Below are 24,197 nucleotides of genomic sequence, written 5' to 3' on the forward strand. Positions count from 1 at the left end.
GGTGAAGCCTCTCACCGCCCCTGAGCCTCTGACCTGTACCCCAGTTCTGTATGTACAAATAAAATCTTTAAAAAAAAAAATTCTGAAGTTTTTAAAAAAGACAAGCAGACACATAAACTTTCTTATATTGTATATGTCAGTACCTAGTTCATATGCTTTAAAGTTTTTGTTTTTAGATAATTGTATACCGACCCATATGCTACAAAACTAATAGAGTTACTGTATACTCTTCATTTCTAATGTAACATTTTACATATCACATTACTATGATAAAATTAGGAATTTAAAAGTGGTATGAGAATATAAATCAGGAATTGGCAAGCTTTTTCTGCATAGTAACTATTTTCATTGTCTGTCACTACTAAACTCTGCCATGTAGTACTAGAGCAGTGATAGAAAATATACAGACAAGTGAGAATATCTATGTTTCAATGAAACTTCATTTACAAAAGTGGGTAGTTGCCCAGATATAGCCCATGTACTGTAGATTGCCAACTCCTGCTATAAACTAAGATATAGAATTTTATTTCATCAGTTTCCCCATTCATGTCCTTTACCTTTTCAATCCAAGATCCCAGATTACATTTTAATTGTTATATCTCCTTGCCTCTTCTAAGACAGTCATTATCTTTCATGAAATTTTGAACTATACAAGTCAGTTAGTCTTTGAAATGTTTGTCTCAAATTGCAGTTAGCTGATGGCTTCTTCTGATGAGATTGAGCTTTTGCATAATACAGATAAAGGTATATGTATGAGTTCAATGATAATCCTATGTTTCCTAACTCTGTCCAATGTGAGAGCCCAACACCAGTGTCACCCCAGAAGCAAAGAGAATGCCTCACAAGCAGTTCTTGATTTCTAAACACAAGTCTCCAAGAAAAGGGACAAGGAGTCATTAAAGAAATATGTAGTTTCCCTATGCATTCCCTGCCATTGTGGAGGCAGGGAAAGTATGAGAACTGCCTAAAGTATTTGTATTGTCAAAAAGCAAGGTAGGATACTCAGAGAACAAGAGCATATTAAGAGCTCACATGACCCCCACAGTTCCAAATGGCCCACATTGGGACAATTTGTACACTCAAATGTATGGGAGTTTTAGCTTATAACTCATAGGATAAAAAAAAAAAAATCCCTGAGTATAAGCTGATATAAATACATACATAAAAGGGATGAAGGAGGAACGGTTCTTTTTTTTTTTTTTAAAGATTTTATTTATTTATTCATACAGAGCTGGGGTATAGGCCAGAGATGCGGAGGGTGAGAGAATTCACTAGGGGTAGAGTGGGGAGCAGAACAGGCAGATCAACGAAGTACACTGCTGAGGGGAGCAGCGGGCAGGTCAGGAGAGGTCTGCCACGCCATGTGGATCTCCTCCTCGGGGGCAGGCGGGGATCAATCTCGTGCCGAAGTGACTTAGGCTACTTTTGCAGTGCATTAACCTGCTGCACTACAAGGGAGGGCCCGAAACAGTTCTTTTTATGGAAGGATTCTAGTTAATAGAATTAAATAAATTCAGAAGAAAGAAATAGAAAATAATTAGACAGGTACCATATTAAAAACTGTTGCAGACACCATCCACCACCAGATCCTAGAATTAGTTCAAAGCATCACTTTCCCCTACCCCCCTATTTACTAATTACAAGGGAGAGAAAATAATAGAAGTTTACTATATGGCAGATGCTATCTTCATCATGGTCAATATCAATAGTATTAGACTATCAATATCACGACTGTCTTATTTCAAATATTTTAAGCATCAGACTGGTTAGTGAGATTTTTCCAATATATCATCAGTTGTAACTCAATATCATCAAGGGCACCTTTGACTTGCCATAGCTTTGTCATTGCTAAATGTTTAATATATTGTATTTTCTTGTCTTTTAGAAAACAGTGAATTTTTGCTTAATGAGAAAAAAAAAATGAAGAATGATTCAGTCACTGTAAGTTAAATGAAAGTGCCCATGTGTTTGGTGAACACTATTCAAACCATGGAACTGGGGAACTTTCTAGAAAGAAAACAGAGGCTACTCATAGTTAGAAGTTTTACTAGATTTTTTTTATCTTTACTAGATTTTACTAGAGTTTTTACTAGATTCTGGATGTTTAAAATCTTTTGGCCAGTCATTCCAAACTCATTACTTATTCTTTCTCTACTCTATTGAACTAAACATATCCTGAGGCATCTCTTTTTACTTTCTAGCATATGATAAAAATCCCTTTTCCTTTCAGCCATATATTCTAAGTTCTAATAATATTTTTCTTTGCTGAAAAAATTTCTGCTCTTCATTTTGTTATCATTTGGTTAATGCCAGTTTCACTTGGGCTCTCTTAACATTATCAATTTATTGAAACATACCTCCCAGTTGAATCCCAGAGAGAAATGGCTGTGTGTAGCCATCACAAAAAGAGATGGATGTTAAGGTTGCTGCTTTTTGATTGTGATGCTTTAAATTTGGTCGAATTGTTGTTATGCTTTATATATATATTTTAGTTATTTTAAATTTCAGCTTTTGAGCAATCATATTGGCCAATGGTCCAGCAAACAAGACCCATAAACCTGTAGATCTGTGAGTTTAGGTGTGCCTTAGAAGATTAGATAGAATGTGAATATGTAGATTGAAATAATAGCATAACAAAATTCAGTTAAGTGACTAATGTAAGCATAAAATCAGTAAAAATTATTTTTATTAATAATCTGCCTACCTTCTGTAATAACTTGACCTATGCATTTTGACTGAAAATGCTTTTATCTCTTTATCTTTAAATATAAAAATTATCTCTTTTAAATATAAAACATACTTTCACAGAGAGAATAGAAATGATACAGCAACTGAAATTTGTTATTTTGTTTTTACTAGACACTTAGAAAAGTTTACTTTGGCATCATGAATTTTTATCAGTAGTGGCATAGAAAGCTTTTGGGCATTCTCAAACTGTAGAAACCCTATATCACATTTCTTGAATATATATATATATATATATATATATATCCTAAGATTTCAGTGCATTTGAAATTTGTTTGTACAATAATAACAATATGCTTTAAGCTAATGAACTGAATCAGCACCTTGTCATTGTCTCCAAATTTATGATTACAATGAGTTTTTTGTTGCCTTCAGAATCTTCGTTTGTATCTAATCAGGAAGAATTTAAATATTTTCTCATTATATGATTCACTCCTGTTTATTAACAGATGTATCAAACCTCTATGTGACTTCTACTCAGAATTCTCTTCACCTCTAATGATTGTTCGAAGAATGTTGTCTTGAAACAGGGCAAACCCAGGGGTAAGGGGATGACCTGGCTGGTGGGTCCACACTGCCTACCTAAGAATGCAGGGCATGACTCAAAAGCAGACATGGAGAGAAATAAAAAGCAGTTATTCACACAGGGAGTAAGGAAAATGGGCAATGGAAAGAGAGAAAAAGGACAGAAAAGTATTGGCTAACACCTTACCCCAGATAGATCCCCTGAGCAGAGACTGGGAACCAGGCCAAAGCCACATGTGGCAGGATGCAGCTGCTCACAGAGAAGCCAGAGCACAGGCCCTAGAGCCGGGCATGTGGCAGAGCAGCGGCACTGGTCTGCTGAGAAGCAGCAGATGAAGGGCCAGCTGAAAGAAAACAAGCAAGAGGCTTGCTTGCTCTGTCTTTTAAAGTTCTGTGGGGGCTCTACTTTGCCCCCAACTTCTAGAAGTCCCCATTCAAGAGTTCATGGGGTGGAGTCTAGCAGGTGATGACTCTTCACTCTGGAACTTTTGAGCCCAGTGCACACCCCCAGTGTGTGCAGCTGACCACCTGGGAGCACATAGTACGTGCTCAGGCTTACTTGGTCTTCAGGAGCTGCTGCACAGCTGGGGCCAGGGAAAGCTCGGAGCCCTAAAGCGGTAACACCTCCATGGCCCAGCCATATAGTGCCGTTAGCAGGGCTTGATCCCCAAGCTTGAGCAGAAGTGGAAACCCCAAGCAGGACAGACACAGAAAGGGACAGTGAATGCTGCAGTCCCCCCCTCACCCCAAACTGGCTGAGAGGTGGTTCCTTTAATAGCCTGAAAATTATTGTGGTTCAAAAGGCTTCTTCAATGTCAGAATGATTTTGTTGATTTAATCATTCTAATTGTTTCACATGCCACTGTTTACTTTTCTCCTCTATTTATAAATAAAGATGACACAAAGGCGCCTTTTGATGTTATCAAAGCGGGGAGGCTTAATTTCTCACTTGTTTTAATGATACCTTTAGAGCAATTTTTCCTATTAAGTGGTATGATCAAACCTTATCAACTTTTTTAACAAAGCCTTCGTAAATCCTTGCAAATACCTTTTAGCTTGATATGTTGTACTCATCTTGCAAGATTGCAAGTTTATAAAAGATTGCAAGCTTCATAAAAGAGAGACTTACGCTGCGTCCATAACTCCAGAGCTGCAGGGCATACTTCACATTGCATTGTGCCATCTGTGTTATGATCCTGGGTTGGTTAGTACAAGGATGAGTTGGATAATTCCTGGAAGCCATTGGTACAATGGGATGACTAGCAAAAACTGAACTGTAAGGGAATATGATTGCAAAACACATAAATATAGCCCACTGATTACAAGCCGAATATATTCCCAACTCAAGTTCCACCTTAGCCAGAGCCCTGAAATAGCTATAGCTACGCTAATTCCATGAAACACCAATTCCATGCAACACTTATAAGTGTGATGTAGGAAGTTGGAAAGTAGGAACAGATGTCCTAAGCAGTTGCTGTTAAAATCTATTACTTTTACATATTTTGCAAATATGACAATGTAAACATACTGTGATTGTCCTTCCCAGGAGCTTGATGTACATAAACAAAGAGTGGACATGAGATTCTGGATTCATCAACTACAAGATATATTCATCTGTGTCTCTTATTGTGCAGGAAAGCTATTAGACACCTAATCAATGAGGAGATTGATGACAAATGAGTAACTGAATGTTAGCAATTCAGAGCAATACTAAAGTGCTCTGAAGTCTTACACTTAAGAGGAGTCTATTAATTGGCAATAATCCTTAAAATTAATTGACAATAATCCTTAATTATTAAGTCAACACTAATCCTTAAAAATAAACACCAGTACCAAGTATTTAATAAACTTACTCAAATTATAAATTAAAAAGACTTTTGTTTTGTTTTGTTTTTGGTTAACCAAGCCTTACTGTTCAAGGGAGGCTTGGTTTTGTGGGTCATTCATTTATGGCTCAGTCTCTATTCCTGATTTCTTACTGCATTCTATTTATAACACATAGGCGCCTGAGATGACATGTCACCACATTCCTCCTCTACAGGGAACAGGGAATGTCCTATAGCAGGCATCTGTTGCCACCTAAGTGGTGCATAATAATCAGCCAGACAATTATGTTACATTGACTTAACTAGTAATTTTGCATGGTTCAACTGACAGGCTGAGATTGCTTGTGCATAGTGTCTGTCAACTGCAGGTCACATAGATAGCTCTGCTGATTTCCTGGGGCTTACATATAGTTTTCAGGTTGTTGTTTCCTTAATAAGGATGCCTTTGGCTGGGGTAACTAGGGTCCTGCTATTTTTCTCCTATGTTTCTCATTCTGCATCAGTTAGCCTGCACATATTTTCATAATAATGACATGTGCAAGAGAAAACAGAAATGCAAAAACACTTGAAAAAACAGAGAAGCTGATCATGTCCATTGGCCAAATCAAGCCAGGGAATAACCTAAAAAGCTTCGTTAGTAAAAAGGATGGGTGTGATTTAAGGAAGAAATTTAGGCCATTTTTTGGAGTCTGTCATGGTGTCCAAAACTCAACCATGTTCTTCCTGACTAACATATTTGCTACAGTCTCTGGATATTTGTGTCCCACAAAAAGCATATGTTGGAATTAGTGATGGTGTGATTGGTATCTGGTCTCTGGTATCAAGTCTCTGGTATTTATTTTAGAGAATATCTTAAGTTTATCATTAAACGAAATGTATTGTTTGAGAATGCAAATATGTGTAAGTTTAAAAGGAAAGCAAGTGTTTTGTTAAAGCAGCTTGATTAAGCTAAGGCAGCATTTAAATGTGCTCCTGTCCAGCTGTTTCCCAGCTGCTGCCCATCCTGAAACACCTTCCCTTGCACCACAGCCAACCCATCATTACGTCACTGGACTTTTAAAGCCTATCTAGAATCAAACAACTGTCTTGTCTACCATCACCGTAGCATAAGCAACTGCTGGCCTTCGTGTTACCCAAATAACCTCAAACCCCTATTCCTGGTTTCAATCTCTCACTCTTGCAGTATTTCTACCACACCAAAGCACAGTTTAAAAATGTATATTATGGCTTTTTTTTTTTTTTTTTCAGTGCTTTTCAATGGCTTTCCCATCTGACTTAATAATAAAATCCAGAACCTTTACCATGGCTGGGTAGGTCATTCAGGGTACTTCCTCTGCCCTGTGGCTATACCATCCTTTGGTCACCAACTCAGTGGCAGCCTCTTAGGCCTTCCGAGCAATTCTGGTATATCCCTACATAAACATTCATATCTCATGACTACTACGCTTGCATATGCTGGCTTCATAAACTGGAATACTCTTGATCCCAGTATCTATAAAATTCCATTACTCCATATTCTCCTTAAATGCCACCTTTTGGACATCTCTTCACTGAACTCTTTTTTTAATCAAGTCTTATAACTCATCCTGACAGACATTTTTCTTTCTACTTAGTATGTTCTTTCATTCAATAGTATATTACTATTGAATGATGTATAGATGCTGGATAAAAAAAAAATTGCCTAAATGTGTAACCATCTCTTCTATCTAGTACCTAAAATACTAGAAGCTTTAGATATGACAGGAATATATTCCCAAAGTAGGTTTTGGGGTAAAGAGAGAACTGACAGCACAGGAAAATCCTGTGACTAAAAAAGTAATGTCTGCCACTCTATTCATTTAAAATATGGTTTGGGGCCCTCCCTGGGCCCCTGGTGGTGCAGCAGGTTAAAGCACAGCACTAAAAAGCTAAAGCCACTTCAGCATAAGTTCAATCCCCGCCCCGGAGGTGACCCACCCGCCACTCCCCTCAGCAGTGTACTTCGTCAGTTGGCCTGTTCTGCCCCCTGCTTTGTCTCTGGTGAATCCTCTCACCACATCTGCACCTCTGGCCTGTACCCCAGTTCTGTATGCATAAATAAATAAATCTTTTTTAAAAATGCAATGTTTGTTGTTATAGCTAAATACTGTCTTTACCTGGAAAGTTTCCAGTCATTCTATTTTCTGAATGTCTCAGTGTATATTAGAAAATATATATGTATATATACACACACACACACATAAATATACACACACACTGTATATACATATATGTATGTATATGTAATGTTTTATGTGCAGGTTAGTGCTTATTGGCCACATTCTTGCTCCTGCCTCAGAGAACTTTGTGGCATGCTAGAAAAATTTGGATAGCCCTTGAATGAACCTATCTCCTTCAATTGGACCAAAGGAACAGGAGCCCAGATGTCATGTGGGGACCTTTATGTTGGGAATTTTATCCTTTTGCTGTGCCCTGAAGTTCTTTAGCAGTTTCAGAAAGACATGAAACCAAATTTTCACATAGTGTTCTGTTCTGTTTATTGAAGGTAAGTTTTCAAGGCAAACAATTGTCCATTTGAGAGTGAGCAACCCACTGACATTAAGTACACCCATAAAGATGTGTAACCATCTCTTCTATCTAGTTTTGAATATGTCCATCCTCCCAAAATAAAACTCTATGCATTAAGTAGTTGTTATTCCCACCATTAAGTAGGAGTTATTTCCATTAAGTAAGAGTTATTCCCAACTCCTAAAACACCAATAATCACAAACCTATGTGTTTACATGGTTTCTCCTATTCTGGATATTTTATATAAATAAAATCATATACCTGTAACTTCAGTGTCGGACTTCCTTCATGTAAAGACTTTAAGGTTCATCTGCATTGTATCATGTAGCAATACTCCATTATTTTTTTATGCCTGAACAATATTCTATTATATGGATGTACCATACAATACATATATACTGTTGATGGACACGTGTGAGGTTTTTGCCTTATGGCTACTATAAACAATGCTGTAGTAAACATATCGATACCAGGATTTGTTCAAGTACCTATTTTCAGCTCCTGTGGGTATAAAGCTAGGATTCAGATTGTCAGGTGATCACAGTGGCAACATAATGTTTTAAATATACAAACTCATATACCTTGGGCTGTGAAGGTAACCAACTCTGTTCATCTAGAGTTATCACACATTAAATGAAGTGAATGTGTACTTTGGCCATGCTTCTTGATTTTGAATGATAAGATTTTATGGCAGGCCTAATAGCTGCCTTATATTCAAAACTACTTTGAATATAGTGAATGCAAGTGATCTGTCAAGGTGTCTGCATAATTATTATGGGGTTGGGAAGGTTGTGTTTTCTATAATCCTTATATATTCCTCCAATCCTGGGGGATTTGTTGCCTAAAGCTAATGCAAATAAAGAGGTGATTTATTTCCCATCCAAATTCAGTCCATGAATTTTATCTAAATGAACCCTGGTTAATAACTAGGTTAACCCCTAGTTAATAACTCCTGCTTTAGAGACAGAGTGATTTTAAGAATGGACTCCATGGTAGCCTGGTAGCTTCTTTCTGCCTGTCTCACACCAACTCTCTCCCTAATATTCTGTCATTGCATGATCTATTAGGAAATCTAAACTCAACAGGATCAGCTGGAAAGATGCAGATTCACTGAAGTGTAGATTAAAGGACTTTCATATCCTGGAGAAATTATCATCAGGTTTTGAATTGTTTTTGATATTAGATTAAATCTAATTTCTGTGTAACTCAGACACTTAGGAATTATAATAAAGTAACTTTTCTGGACCTACTGTTATATAGTTTTTCAGAGTATCTACAGTTCTTGCACATACATCATCTCGTTTCTCCATTTTCATCACCTCTGAAAATTGTGTGATTATGTGCTATCTTGAGTACATGCTGTCATTTCCTTGGATTCAAGATGAGTAATCCCAGATACAGAATGATTGAGTAAATCAAGTTCAAAAGCAAGCCCACACTAGGCATAGAACTTGGGGCATCTAACAAATAAAAACTTTAAGTGTTTTTTATCTCTCCCAGAAAAACAGTACATGCAAATGTAATTGCCCACTTGACTTTTCAACATAAAGAATAGTTACTTCTAACAGTCAACACATTTAAAACTGTTCTTCCAGATGAAAAGATCATTAACCTCAGAATGTCACCTAGAGTTCACAGTTCTGAAAAGCTCCATCTTTCCATTGTTTCAGAGGAAATGGCTCAAATAGGGTAGACATACAGACATTCCTGTAGAAAGATGAGATTTTTTTTTTATAAATAATTTTTTTTTAAGATTTATTTATTCATACAGAGCTGGGGTACAGGCCAGAGATGCGGAGAGTGAGAGGCTTCACCAGAGACAGAGTGGGGAGCAGAACAGGCAGATGGACGAAGTACACTGCTGAGGGGAGCAGCGGGCGGGTCAGGAGAGGTCTCCCACGCCATCTCCTCCTCGGGGGCAGGCGGGGATTGAACTCATGCGGAAGTAGCTTTTGATTCTCAGTACAGTGCTTTAACCCACTGTGCCACCAGGGAGGGCCAGAAAGATGAGATTTTTAAAAAAATATTTATGCATACAGAGCTGGGGTACAGGCCAGAGGTGCAGGGGTGGTGAGAAGATTCACCAGAGACAGTGGGGAGCAGAACAGGCTGACCGATGAAGTACACTGCTGAGAAAAGCAGCAGGCAGGTCAGGAGAGGTCTGCTACGCCATGTGGGTCACCTCCTGGGTGGGGATCGAATTCAAGTTGACGTGGCTTTTGCTTCTTAGTGCTGTGCCTTAACCCGCTGCGCTACCAGAGAGAGCCAGATGAGATTGTTTTTTAAAATCAAATTTTATTATTACCTGAAAGGAAACAAAATAAGGCTCAATCAGTATTTAAAATGCAAAGACAATATTTTTGTAGGTTCCCAAGAAGCTTGCCTAAGAAGATTCAGTCCCATTGATATAAATACATAAATAATTACTGCAAGATGTAGTCATGGTGTCCGTTACCTTGCTTAAAATAAAAGAAAACCCATTTTTGAACGTAAATCGTTTTTCTATTCCAAAGTTATTTATTCATTTAATGCTTCTATGATGATGTTTTCTCCCATGGATACAAAACACACCTTTTTCCAACAGTGAAGAAAGGAGAAGGGATGCTGAGCTCTGGCTATAAATATTTTATTACTTAGAGAACAAAGATCACAGAAGGGCGGATGAGTAGCAGGAGACAAATGTGATGATGTTTTCAGTTCCTCAGAGGTTTATATCAAACAGTCTCTGCCACTTGTTTCCTGCTTGGCTTTCACAATGCCAAACCTGGCCATGAGACCATTATGTGTACCTAGAGTTCATAAGAGGAGAACCACAGCATCTGGCTGAGTTCAAGGACAACCACAGCATGATATATAAGCAAATATAATGTCTTCATAAAATGGTGCCATGGTGAAGATACAGTTTCAAGAAGGATCTGTCTTAATTTCTTTCTGAAAAGTTCTATCCTTCTAAAAAAGCAGTTTTAAAAAATATTAGGTTCCTCCTTATATTCCCCACCTCTTACCCCAATGCCTCAGAATTGTAGAAAAACTAGCCTGATGCTAAAGCATCTTTCATAATTTCATTACTTTTGGTGTTCATTTGACTAGAGTTCTATATTAATGGGGCCAGTCATACATAGCTTGTTTCTTTTGAGAGAGAGAAAAGGCCTGTTTTTCTAACATAACATAGATCACATTTCAAAACTACCATTCACAAAGTCACATCTCTGTGAGCAAGAAATGGATGAAAGGGTAAATAGCAACCTTGTGAGATTGCAGGATCTTGTTTCATCCTGAGTCAAAATTGTCCTGAAATGTACCTGCATAGTACTCTCAGGCCTGATGTGGAGAGAGAAAGGAAAGTATACAAACACAATAATTTGTACTGATATTATTGATGCTAAGTCTTTGTTCTGTTTTACAAAAATAGATCTTAGATTTTTTTTTTTTTAGTAATATGTCGATGTGCCCATTAATGAATTCGTTTCTGAGTCGAGTGCCACTTCTAATGAAGTATTTGTTTTGTTTCACCTAAAGATCAGGGTGTCTAAAGTCCAAAAGCCCTTTTACCAGATAACCTATGAAAATGAAAACTGCAAAATAGTGGCAACAGTTGTGTCAAAAACATAATTATGCTTCTCTGATTGATATATGTTTCTTTTTTATAACAAGTGCACAAATCATGTACATAGAAGTGCTTATTTTTTTGGGTAAGCAAAATGTGAGTGAACTATAATTTTTTATTTTATTTTACAGTGATTCATGGGTTGCAGAACACTGCCTTTTGGCTTTAAGAACCTAGTTCAATTGCCGAACATACTGCTCAGGCTGGTTTTGTTCCAATGTAAACAAGAACAGTTTTTACTATTCACTTTGCAGAAACTATTTTCATTAAGGACCACTATTACAAAAATGGTGTGCTACATTTTTAGAGGAGCAAATATCACCAGGAAGTAATGAATTGCCCCAATTTTGCAACTTGTACAAAGTAGAGCCTTATCTCTTGATTCCAAAGCCAACCCGCTCTTGAAGTGTAAATTTAAATGTTTTTTTAGCATCAGCCTCTCTTATTAATAGCAGGTTAAGAATATTACAGGCACTATACTACTAATCATACAGATTTTTTTCCCCCCTAGATAAGTACTGGTAATATGGCTTTTCCAGAGATATGTAGTTTTCCTAATGGCATGTTCAAAGACAAGGAATACTGAGAGAATTTTAGTAATGATCTATGCATATATTAAAGAAGTTTATGGTTTTGGTTTTTTTTAATAATTTGGTTATTTGCAGAATAAATAGAATATTAAAATGCTAGTCTTACAAGCCAAACATCAAGCAAATACCAGTTAATTGTATAAAAAAATGTAATATTAATGAAATATATGACAACTAAGATGCACTCAATTATTTTCACTTTTTTTCTGAATTAAGTATTGCTTGTAAAAGAGATTGTGTTGTGCAGTAGACCCAGATGGCTATATCAGTCCAGAAATTGCATTTCCTGACAACATGACTTACCTTCCGTTGCTCTGAAATATAGAAAGATAATATCACAAGATTTAAAAAGGAAATGATGTCTACTTATATTTTAACTGGTTTTGAACTAAATTAAAAAGCATTAAGAACTGAGCTTCCAGAAGCATCCTTGGATTTGTTTCCTGTGCAAGATACAGCTTTTTAGCAAGTCCTCTTGATCTCAGCTATGATATCTTAAAACATTGGGCATGCTGTTGAGATGATGTTACCACTAGATTGCTTTCCATGAGCTACAAATAAATCAACGTTAAATTAACCATTTAAAATACCAAGAAGTAAATTTAAGTGGAAAATCTCTGCAACACCTTTAGAATATAAATCTACATTCCTAAGGGAGCTTTAAACACCTTTCAGATACACTACACTTAAAGTGGTGTACTTACATTGTTTATGTCTCAAGGTACTGGCATTTTTACAGAAGATACAAATCTTCCAAGTTATATATTGTGTACTTAGAATTATCTGATGCATATAATGAAATAAAAGCAGGTATTTCTTATTATTCAAGAGAAAAAGGGAACCATGTTCTGAGAACAATTTGGGTTGTTCCTTAATGGATAAGGTAGATTATCAACCTATAATTATTTTCAGGAAAATTTTCTTTGGTCTTGTCTGAAAATTGGATGAGCAATGATTAATATCAGGCAAGAGAAAAGAACACTGGAATTTGTTTTTTTTTTAATAAGACACAAAATAACTGCTTTCAGTTCCTGGATCTTGTAGAAAGCATATGAAACCTGTATTTAATGCTTTTCAAATTTATCTGTAGTATTTATTATTTGCTGATTTAAAAGTTAGGGCAGTGCTGAACCATAAACAAGGTTAGGAACTTGTGAAATATACATGTAACTTTAGCTCAGCCAATTGAATATATAATCAATCATCATCATTCATGGATTTTATATTTGCAAATGGATCTTCCATTTTTTATGCATGTCTGTGTTTTTTTGTTGGTACTTTCACTGAAAATGCCTCTTGCCCCTTATCTCCACCCTCACCCCAATATTGCACTTCATTCCTAAATGAAGAAAGCTGTGAAGTGTCCTAGGAGAACTTCATTCAGCCATGAGCTATAGTATTGTTGGCTATCAGTTGAATATTCACAAATCAACAATATGTATTAAATAGTGTCTTTTAATAGAAACATGCATAGCAATGAAACGAAGTTATATTGGTTGCTTGATGAAAATACTAGTACCAGAGACCAATGGATACCTAACCCTGTATTTCCCCTAGGAGCATTTTCTAATTCAGTATTTGTGTCAGCTTTATATAACATAGATACTGCATGTTCTGAGACTAACTATATTGAACTTGTCTGATCACTAGTTAATGGGTTAGGTCCCCGACGTCTAGGGACCAAAGGCACAGTTCTCTCCTCCATAGGCCTCACCATCTAATGGAGAGGTGCTTTGGGGAAGTTCTGTGAGGCAGACACCAATGGACTAAGGTAGTGTCTGGGTGATAATATGTACAGATCAGAGCTGAGTCACAAGCAGAGCTCGGCATAGTTGAAAGAAAGATAGGAATGTTTAGGAATGTAAGAAAATGTGAAATAAATGAAGTACATGGTTATTTTTAAACAGAGCATGATGTTGGTGGGTTTCTGACTCATTTTCTACCATGTTGTTACAGAAATACACTGTGGTGAAATGCTTCCACTCTTACCAAATGAACACTGAGGAAAAATGAAAATTACTGAAGAGCACCAACATAAAGTTGTAAGACAGGAATAGCCACACTTCTGTGGGGTCCAGTTCATCTACAGCCATTATTAAAAGGTAAGAGAATTAATTATGTCAAGGCTTTGCCCTTTTAAAGTGTTTTTTTTAATGAGCATATATACAATGGAGTATTAGTTGTTAAAAATAATCCATTTACAATGACATGGCTGGACTTTGAGGTCATTATGCTAAGTAAAATAAGTCTCAGTGAGAAGCCAAATATATAATCTCTATCTGAGGAAAATAAATACTAAACTCAGATACAGAAAACAGATTAGTGTTTGCTAGAGGTGGAGGGTTGGCTAAATAGATAAAGGTGATCAAGTATACATTTCAGTTAAACAATGAATAAATCCTGAGACTATAGTGTAGAGCAGGAAGTATTATCCTTTTGAAAGTTGCTAAAAAGATTAGATCTTAAAAGCTATCACAAAAATATTATAACTATGTGGTGGTGGATCTTAACTAGAATTACTTTGACAATCATTTTGCAGTCTAGAATCATGTTGTAAACCTGAATATGTAAATTATATGAATTTGTAAATTATATTTCAAAGGAAAAAATTGGTTCCCTTCTGATATTTTTCAAAAAAAAATCGATAACTTCCATATGAAGAGTGTGCTTTTGTGTCATTTATGTCAATATATGATCATCCATCTGTAATTGATTTCACTTTTTTCAGAACAACTTGTGATGTGTACGTTTATAGCTTCTAAAACTTAAAGGACATTGAAGGCAAATTGTGAAAAGAAAACAGGCTTCCCTGAAATCTCAGGTTATCTTGTAACACAGACCTGAGCTTTGGATGCTCTAATTCTTCCTTCAAGATTCCTAACTTCTGAGAATATAACTGCTCAAATCATAGAGAGGTAGCCTGGGTGAGAGATGCCCATCTAGATAAGAAACCTACTACTTGCTTAGGTGAGTGAAACATGATGTTAAGACTAAAACTGTAATATTTGGTTATTCTTTGATGAAACATTGAAGCACAAACAAGAATAGTGCTTATTTGGTGTTTTTAAAAGGCAGGAATGGGTAGATTGAAGTAATACTTGCCAAGGAAACTAATCCTCTCCTCAATGAGGGGGTTAATATCTTGCAGCTTGTGACCAATATGAAAAACACTGAGGAAGGTGAAAGATAGGAATTAAGTGATGGCCTTGGAGCATAGGTCCAGGATTTCAAGAACCATTGTTAGAGCATAAATCAACTTCAAAGTCTGTGTTCACAAGAATTTTCATTGTAACTTGGCCTAACATTTTAGAAGCCCAGCAAAGAAAAGGACCCTTTTCTCCAAAACTCACCACTTTCTCCAGAACTCCACAAGGTATACATATAGGTGAGACTGTAATAAAGGCAAAGACTGTGGTCAAAAAGGAGAAAGGCATCCTGGTGATATCAGAGAGGACTGACACTTCCAGATACAATGCCCTGGTTCTTTCCCTACCAGACAGATGTCCTTTATCTTCTGATCATGAACCACCAGGATATTTTTGCAATTCCTTAATCTCTGAAGAGCCAAAAGTTGAGCTTCTTGAGGGGTATTTTATATCTCACAGTTCAGGTAGCTAAAATCAGTCCCTGTAAACAAATATACAGGTGAAAACCATCAATCCATACAGTTCCAATAAACATCATACACACTCTGGTACACAGTGCCTCTTTTAATAGCATATTGTAAATCACTAGCAGGTTTGGCCAGAAATCAATGCCATGGTCCAGGTGCCTTTCAGGATAAACATAGAACTATCTGAGATCAACTGCAAATTAACCCTATCCACTAGCATTGACCTAAAGATAGAACAGCACATCTTGTGATTAGACTTGCCATCCGCTAAGCTAAATACAACTCTTTCATTACCTAGAAACATCATTAAAGGGTAGGCTTTCAAATTGGAAATCAAAGTTCCTGAAAAGAAGTAATTGGATTCTGAAGCAGTAAGAATAAAATGAAACAGAAAGTAATAGTGTCTCAGTTAGGTTTCCCTAGAGTCAGATGCTTAAATGAAAAATATAAGACAGGTAAAGTCAGTACATCTTCAGAGAACTGTGGATGTGTGAAATGGGGAAGTAAGGTAAGCCAGAAGAGGTGCCTTGTCACTGCTAGGACCACAGGCACACAATGTCACTAGGCAATTCTGGGAAACAGTATAGAACATACCTTGGCTTTCTCCTAAACAAGGGCAAGGGCGTCAGGGCATTTAATACACAGCTTTGGTTGAGAGCTGCTTCCCTTGGTGGAAGTTGGGGATGTTAACTCCCTGATGTTGGTGGCCTGCTATACATGTGAATTAAATGGGTTTCAAAAGCCAGAGGAAACCCTCAAGTGATCGATCTCAGATATTTGTCTGTGGAAGCCCTTTCTATGTCAGCATGCCCAGAAATGATCAATGTCAATGGAATTTGGATGGAATACTTAAGTTTTTACTTTAAGTGACAGCATCCATTATTATCACATTCATATTAGCAGAGCTGTCTTAGTAATCCTGTCATGTTCTAAGCACTTTACATTCATTTATCATTTAATTCTTATTTTTTGAACACTCACTCTGCCAAGTTGGGAGGGGATGGAGAAAATTATATATACACTTTATTGCCACCATCTAGTCTTCAGTTTATCTAAATAAGAGTCAGCAAGATTAACCAAGTTCTTTGAACTAATACATAGAGCACTAGGATTTAAATTCTGACTTGCCTCCCAAACCATCCTCAAAGCATCATTATAATCTTAATTAGCTAACCATTGATGCTCTTTCAAGTTGGGGATACAAAAATTTAAAATATTGCTCCCATTTTCAAGGCACTTGCACTTTTGTGGAAGAAAAAAATAAGAAAGCATGTAGTGGATTGAGGGCTGTAAGTGTATGCTGCAGCTACAAATGGGGTTAGGAAACAGAAGATCAGTGGTTGTTGTGTAGAAAATAACCACATAACTCACTGGCTTAAAACAAAATGCATTATTGCTCATGGGTCTATGATTGAGTTGGGTTCTTGACTGGACCAGGTTTGCGTGATCTTAACTGGAGTCACTTCCACCTGCAATCAGCTAGCAGGTTGGATGGTGGCTGAGGGATCTAAGAGTTACATACTTGGTAACTGATTAGATATAGAAATTCACTTCTCTAACATGCTAGCCTAGACTTATGTACATAGTGCCTGAGTGAACAAAATTGTGTGAGTCTTCTTAGGGCCTAGGTTCAGACAGTCCCCTTCTCTATTATATAGTCCAAGGAAAATCATAGGCCAGCTTAAGGCATGTGGAAATAGACTCCACTTCTTGGTGAAAGTTCTTAAAAGTCACAATGAAAAAGTTATTCACATTGGAAATGAAAGATGTACTATCTAACAAGAAAATCTCACTTGGGAAGTAGGGGTTCCCCAGACAAATAAAGAGAGAACCATACTTAAGAGCAAGAGGATGGTCTGTATTGAAAGAAGCATGGCCCCCCTGATGCTATCAAGTGACTTGGAATGAGGCTTGAGTGATGAGGGAAAGAGAAGAGCAAACACGTGACAAAGTACGATTAAGAACAAGAATGTGTAAATGCCCGGAATTCAGGAAAGTGAAAGCTAACTTACAGGTACAATAATATGTGTATGGAAAAGTGTCAAAATAGGAAGGTGAATAGGGCCAGATGAATGAATGGTTGGGTGGACAGAATACAGTGCATCAAATTCAAAGATTATGCTCTTAATTTTCAAATTTTAGAAAATTTGTGTTTATTTCAAAGAGAGGGTAGGAAAGAATGAAATAAATACTTTGATAGATATTTGGAGAAAAATATGACTCAAGAATGGACCTGAGGGCAAGAACTGTTCAGCATGGCTGCATTTGTGGCCACAGGGAGATAATGCAATGAGTACGTTGTGTGGTAGAAACTTTCCAGGATGCACCTTCCATAAACATACTAAGCATCATTTACTTTTTTAATTATGGCCCCAAACTCTGTCAAGTCCAAGTTTCTGGGGCAAGTTTCTATAAGGCAGTTTGGCCTCATGGATATTAGGAATATATTTATAGAGGTCTGTGCCTGTATGTCCCTTGAGGTGTGTGTGTGTGAAATTGTAATTTTCAGCTCATGGATTTCTTCACTCTGAGACTGAATTGTGTAAATGAAAGAGCAGCCCTTTTTTAACTTTTACTGTTCTCCTGGGACTGTATTTTGCATGTGGGGCTTTCCCAAGTCCCCAGGTGCAGTGAATTGTAGCGTGAAACATTACAGCCTTATGCGCCAGAACATACTCTAGCTTCACCAGCTCCTTGGACTTAGAATAGGAGCTTGCCTATGGAAATAAGTCGTTATGGAAAACCTAGCACTTGACTGTGGAAGTAAGTCATATGGAAAACCAAGCACAAAAATACTGAGCCTTTATGGTTTGAGGAATATGTGATATTCATTCTCGTCTCCCACTATGATTGTTTCCTATTTCTAAAATTTGAAGCAAAGATGAAATTTTTAAAAAGAGAGCAAGAACATTGAGAATAACATAGCCAATGGGGGGGGGCGCATCACAAAACTGATAGCAGGGATACAGCCGCCAGTGAGTACTCTGAGTACTCTCTGGATAATTAATGGCTATTTTTGTTCTCTCGGGGAGCAGGTTCCTCCCCAATCTATTTCCCTACCTCCCCTCCAATGGTAAGCATCATCCCAAATGTGTCAGCCATCTACCATACCCTTGCTTAATTTTTTTTTTTTAAATTGGCCAAACATTATTATATCCCTATGTAGTGTGTTAATAGTTTTTACTTCCTTTTTTACTATGTAATAATGATCTCATGATCATATAGTCTACACATTTACTCATTACATTCAACATTTATTTCTTAAGATCCACACAAATTGAATATAGCTGTAGAGTTCATTTCCTCAGCTAAATATTGCATTTTGTAAATATATCACAACTTATTCTTATGGATTGACATTTCTATTGTCATTTTTTTGCATTTTCTGCTACTGTGAGCAGAATCAGGATTCTATACAAAAAAGCCGGTTGTTATGATGTAATATATGTAGGTGACCAGCCATCTCAATTTGACTGTATCTTGAACTTTCCCAAGGATGCAGGATTTTTAATACTAAACAGCACAATTTCAGGCAAGCTGATATAAGTGATTACCTTCAATATGTACATGTTCAGATTTATGACATAATACTAAACTCTTTCCCAAAGAGTCAGTAACAATTTACATTTCCAACTGGCAGTAAACGAAAATTCCCCCTGAGACCCATTTTCCCCCCTGCTCTGTGTTCTCAATATTTTAATTTTTGCCTCTCAATTGAGTGTGAAATGGTATCTTGCTATGATTTGAGCTCTCTGGCTACTAATGAGGTTGAGTTTCTTTCTATGTGTTATTCTCTATTTGCATTTTTGCTCCTGTGATATGTCTTCCATAGCTATTTTATTTTTTCTGTTGGGTCACTTTGTTAGACACATCTTATGCAGCTTTTCAGATTTTCTTGGCCTTATCAAAAAACAGGATTTGTCACTTATAGCACTAATGATATTTTGGACTGAATAAGTCTTGGGGTCACCCTGTGCTTATTTGTTTAGTAGTATCCATGGCCTCAGCCATGTAGATACCAATTACTCTCAGTTGTGACAACAAAAATGTCTCTGGATAAAAATATCACTAGTTAAATGTCACACTGGAGCAAGAACTGTACTTAGCTGAAAGCTTCTAACTTTGACCCTTAGCAACTTGTTCCTTTGGGAGAACGAAAGCAGTAACACAGATAAATTCTCTCTCTTCTCCTTTTGTCTTATCCTAAGAGATATGCCCTTGTATACCCCATTTAGAGGTTTCCCATATCACTTGGCAGATGCATTTTCTGGGCTACTGGCTGTGTTTCTTCATGGTTCACAGGGATGCAGTAGCCATAACAGTAGCATAGCACCTTACCTTTCCCTGCATCATTTCCCTTCTTTTCCCTTCTCTTGTCCCTCCTGTCTTGGGATTGCATCTTCCATTGAAAGTATTAGCATTTGATGCTTGCTCAGGAACAGTTTTCTAGGGGAATGAAACTAAAACAAGTGGCTATAGAAGAAATATTGTATAGGTAGGATTTACAGTCATAGTACTGATCTGCCTGAGGGCAATACAGACCATTTTTGGGGTAATAAACTGGAATAATTATATATTCTGGTATGCAGCACTGCCATTCTTTAAGCTTTACCTATAGTAAATCAGGATGAAACACAGGTGGAAGGTCAAGTGTTGGAAGCTCTAGTAACCATAGCATGAAATGATAGTCATGTGGCTTGTACCACAGGGTGATGACTTTTGACCTGACAAAAGAAAATGTTATCTGCGTGTAGATAGTTGCCAACTCAAGGCAGATTCTGAAAGCCAGAGGGAACATATGGTAACTTTAAAGACTTACCTTTGACATTGTAGGGCAGATTGATGAAATTCAGGCCAGGATCTGACTAAAAGATTGGCAGATCAGGAAAGAAGTCTAACTATACAATGTTGTGAGGATTCTGATTTGAAACTGAGTGTCCTGTCAAGGATGCTGTTGTCTGGGATATGTTCATTTGAGAAAATAAGCTTAATAACTTTGAACCGGGCCCTCCCTAGTGGCACAGTGGGTTAAAGCGCAGCAAGGCAAGCTAGCGGCAGCCACCTCAGTGTGAGTTCGATTACCACCCCTGAGGTGATCCACATGTCGCGGCAGACCTCTCCTGACCTGCCCGCTGCTCCCCTCAGCAGTGTACTTAGTCAATCTGCCTGTTCTGCTCCCCACTCTGTCTCTGGTGAAGCCTCTCACTGCCCCTGCACCTCTGGCCTGTATCTCAGTTCTTATGCACAAATAAATAAATAAATAATAACTTTGAACCATATAATATTGTGGTCCCTTTACCAAATAGACACATCTACATTCACAGATGGCAAAGGAATTATGAGTCACTTCATGTTCCTCTTTATTCCAGTTGTAATTGTCTTTGCATTCTATACATAGCTATTTTGTGTTTATTTGCTAATGCTAATGCATGAAATACAATGGGTATAGAAAGCCACTAATTTTTTTCAACTGTTATTCTTGATAATATTTCTCCTTGTGTGATAGTTAATATTTGATTGTTGAAGATAATATATATATATAAATCCATAGGACATAAGTGAGGTATGTTTTCCTATAGGGAGTATTGCTTTGTTTGTCTCAGAGTAGGGGAAATTTCATTCTTTTTCTAACACTCAGTTGTAGGTTCTAGCTCAGGCTTAACCATTTGCTTTGATTTTCATGAATCATGGAACTTTGTTCCCAAATGCTTTAGGAACTGAAGGGTTGGTCTCCGTATTGATGCTGTTATTGCCATATTCTCGATAGTTTACTCTATGTAGGCTCTTCATTCTCTGCCACTTATTTTGGTGGTATAAGGTGTACTCAGATATTGCCTTTACTATCTAGGGAGCCTAGCAAAATTTATCATTGTAAACTGTATACAGGATATATTAATATTTTAGCATAAGGAAGCTTGCAATTATCTAGTCTGCATGCACCAAAATGAAATAATGTTGGCTCCCTACTAATATCTTTGGCAGCATGAAAATGACTGAATGCTGTCAGCAACTGTCCAGTGCACCAACCATAATGGAATTGAGTTTGGTCCAGGAAGTATTTAACTGAATGGATCAGAGGCTGTTTTTCTCATCCTTTGTCAAATATCCGGCCCACATGGTTAACAGATGTCCATCAGAAGACTTAGCCTGTGGGCGTATATCCTGAGGAAAGTTTATCTAGCTGGAAGAAGCTAGCTCAGTTGGCTCTCTTCCTATCCATTTAACTCATGGGTTTAATGTATTTTAAGCTGTACCTCTTACTTAACCATTTCTTGGAAAAAGGTTATTCTGCAATACTTTTTGGAAAGATGGCCATGCCTTTTCAAGTTTGGACATGTAAAGAGACATTTCTGTCTACCCAGAAAACCCTCATCTTTAGAATTACCAAATCCCTGAACTTGACTGACAGGTCATGGTAAAGCAAGGTTCTCATGCTGACATTGGAGCTTCTCACTATACAGAGCAGTGTGAAAGGTAGTAAGTGATGGTGGGAATTAAGGCAACAGGGGACCTTGTGCTTTTTTTTTTAAGATTTATTTATTTATGCATACAGAACTGGGGTATAGGCCAGAGGTGCAGGAGCCGTGGAGGATTCACCAGAGTCAGAGTGGGAGCAGAACAGGCAGACTGACGAAGTATACTGCTGAGGGGAGCAGAGGGCAAGACAGGAGAAGTCTGCTGCACCATGTGGGTCACCTGCAGGGCAGGGTTCAAACTCTCCCTGAAGTGGCTGTCGACAGCTTCACAGTGCTGCACTTTAACCTGTTGCACCACCAGGGAGGACTGAACCTCGTGCCTTTCTAAATTCAGTGCCCCCCCCACACACACACACCTCAACCCCACTATTTCATCCAGTCTGTTGTAGGGTTATTGCTGAGGTTTACCAGATGTTCCAATATTTTAAGAGAAGCTTAAAAGCTGGGATTTTTCTGATAGGAAGTCTCCCAAATTTTAAACATTGGTTTATTAAAAACAAACAAAATATGGAAACAACAAAAACCTGATTATACAGGGAATCAAAACCCTGTTTGAAGGCAACCTGCACACTGAGTTTAGCCTATAGAAAATTCAAATAAACAGCATTTACCTTGAAATTGAGGAGTTTTCAAAAACTAAATCCTGTGTGGATATTTGATTATTTTATGTCAAAGAAAATTGCTTTCCCGTCTTGATTATTTTTGGGTTTGCCTGCTTATTCCCCCCCCCCCCAGGAATTTTCCTTCTAGTAAAATTTAAATGCCAACTAGACATGGTATCAACTAACGCTACACACACCTCAAAGATACTATGGTGGGGGAGGGGCAGGTAGCATGAAAATATCTCAGAATCTCAAGGCGACATTATAATTCAATAATAGTTCCTTACTTATATCCCTGAAAATTTAGCACATAATGGATCTACTCATAATAACTCCAAACTGGAAATAAGCCATGTCCAACAAATAAATAAGTAAAATCTCACTTTTTTCATTCAGTGGGATACTGTACAACAATAAAATAAGTGAACACAATTGGTGTACACAACAATATGGATGAATTTTACTGCCATTATACTGAGGGAAAGAAACCAGAGACCCATACAAAGTGAGTGTATACGATCCCATTTATATGGCATTTAAGAACAGGCAATGTGATGAGAGGTGCCAGAACTCTTAAGGCTTACAGGAGCCTTCTGGGGTAATGGTCTATCTCTTGATCCAGGGAGTACTTTATGTGTGGAAAAAGTTGAGATTTCTGCATTCTTTGTGCAATAAGATAAAGAAATGAGCAGCAGTGGCTGGTACCTTGAGCTAATTTTCTAGGAAGGACCTCTGAGGAATTTCAAGGAGGTGTTAGAGGTATGAAAGAACTTGGTGTTTAAAGGCTAATTCTCCCAACATCAGATATTTTCATGCAAATACATGTGCATGATTCTTCCCCGTGTAGTGTGATAGTCCAGTTTCCAGGCCCTCCAGGCTTCCCTACTGTAAAATACAAGTTGCTACTAAGCTAGAAAGAGTAGCATTTTAGGGGACATCACTTTGTTTATCTTTTTTACATAGTCCTAGACTTTGCACAGTTTTTAAAAATGCATTACATAGTAACTCTTTGCCCTTTATTCATACCTATGGTATTTATTTCAGGTTTCCAAAGGAATAGATTTAGGGGAAGAAAATGTAACAGCAGTTTCTTTCTATACTACTAGAAATTTGTGTTACAATACAGGTTGTTTTTCTTGCCCCAGGGATAGTACCTTCAGCCCTGACAGGAGGTAATGGAGGAGGACATCAGGAGCTCCCATGTGGCCTGTGTACACAATGAAATACTATTCAGCAATCTAAAGAGATAAACTCATGCCATTCTCATCAACTTGGATGGGGCAGGAAGGATTATGCTTAGTGAAATAAATCAAAAGTAAAAAGAAAAATATCAGATGGTTTCACTTACTGGAAGAATAAAGAGGAACCAAAATAGGGATCAGGAAAATAATAATGATAATAATAAGTAACCAAAATTAACAGGCAACTATAAACCAGAGACACTCTGCAGGGGAGGAGGAGGGATCAGAACAGGGGAGAGCACAGCACAGGAACTGCGGTACTGATGGTGCACAGGTGACTTGGTGGAGATTTTTTTTCTTTCAATAGATAAGAGCATCTGCAATATAAAAGTCCAGTGTTTATAATAAACTGGGGATTCAGTTGTAAAACCTCCCTCCCCCAAAAAACCCTTATTACCTTTATAAAGTTTGCACTCACATATCTT

At 37.4% G+C, this 24,197-nt stretch overlaps 1 protein-coding gene across 1 annotated transcript in view; it reads left to right on the forward strand.

Moving 5' to 3' along the window:
• Window positions 1–24,197, forward strand: part of PAK7 (p21 protein (Cdc42/Rac)-activated kinase 7) — a 231,725-nt gene that overhangs the window by 86,761 nt on the left and 120,767 nt on the right. The window contains exon 2 of the mRNA XM_004687173.1: window positions 13,797–13,942. The gene's annotated coding sequence lies outside the window, so the exon portion shown is untranslated. The remainder of the gene's footprint in view (window positions 1–13,796; window positions 13,943–24,197) is intronic.

This window comes from Condylura cristata, unplaced genomic scaffold (genome assembly GCF_000260355.1).
Source record: "Condylura cristata isolate star-nosed mole 26May11 unplaced genomic scaffold, ConCri1.0 scaffold00022, whole genome shotgun sequence".
Classification (NCBI taxonomy): Eukaryota; Metazoa; Chordata; class Mammalia; order Eulipotyphla; family Talpidae; genus Condylura; species Condylura cristata.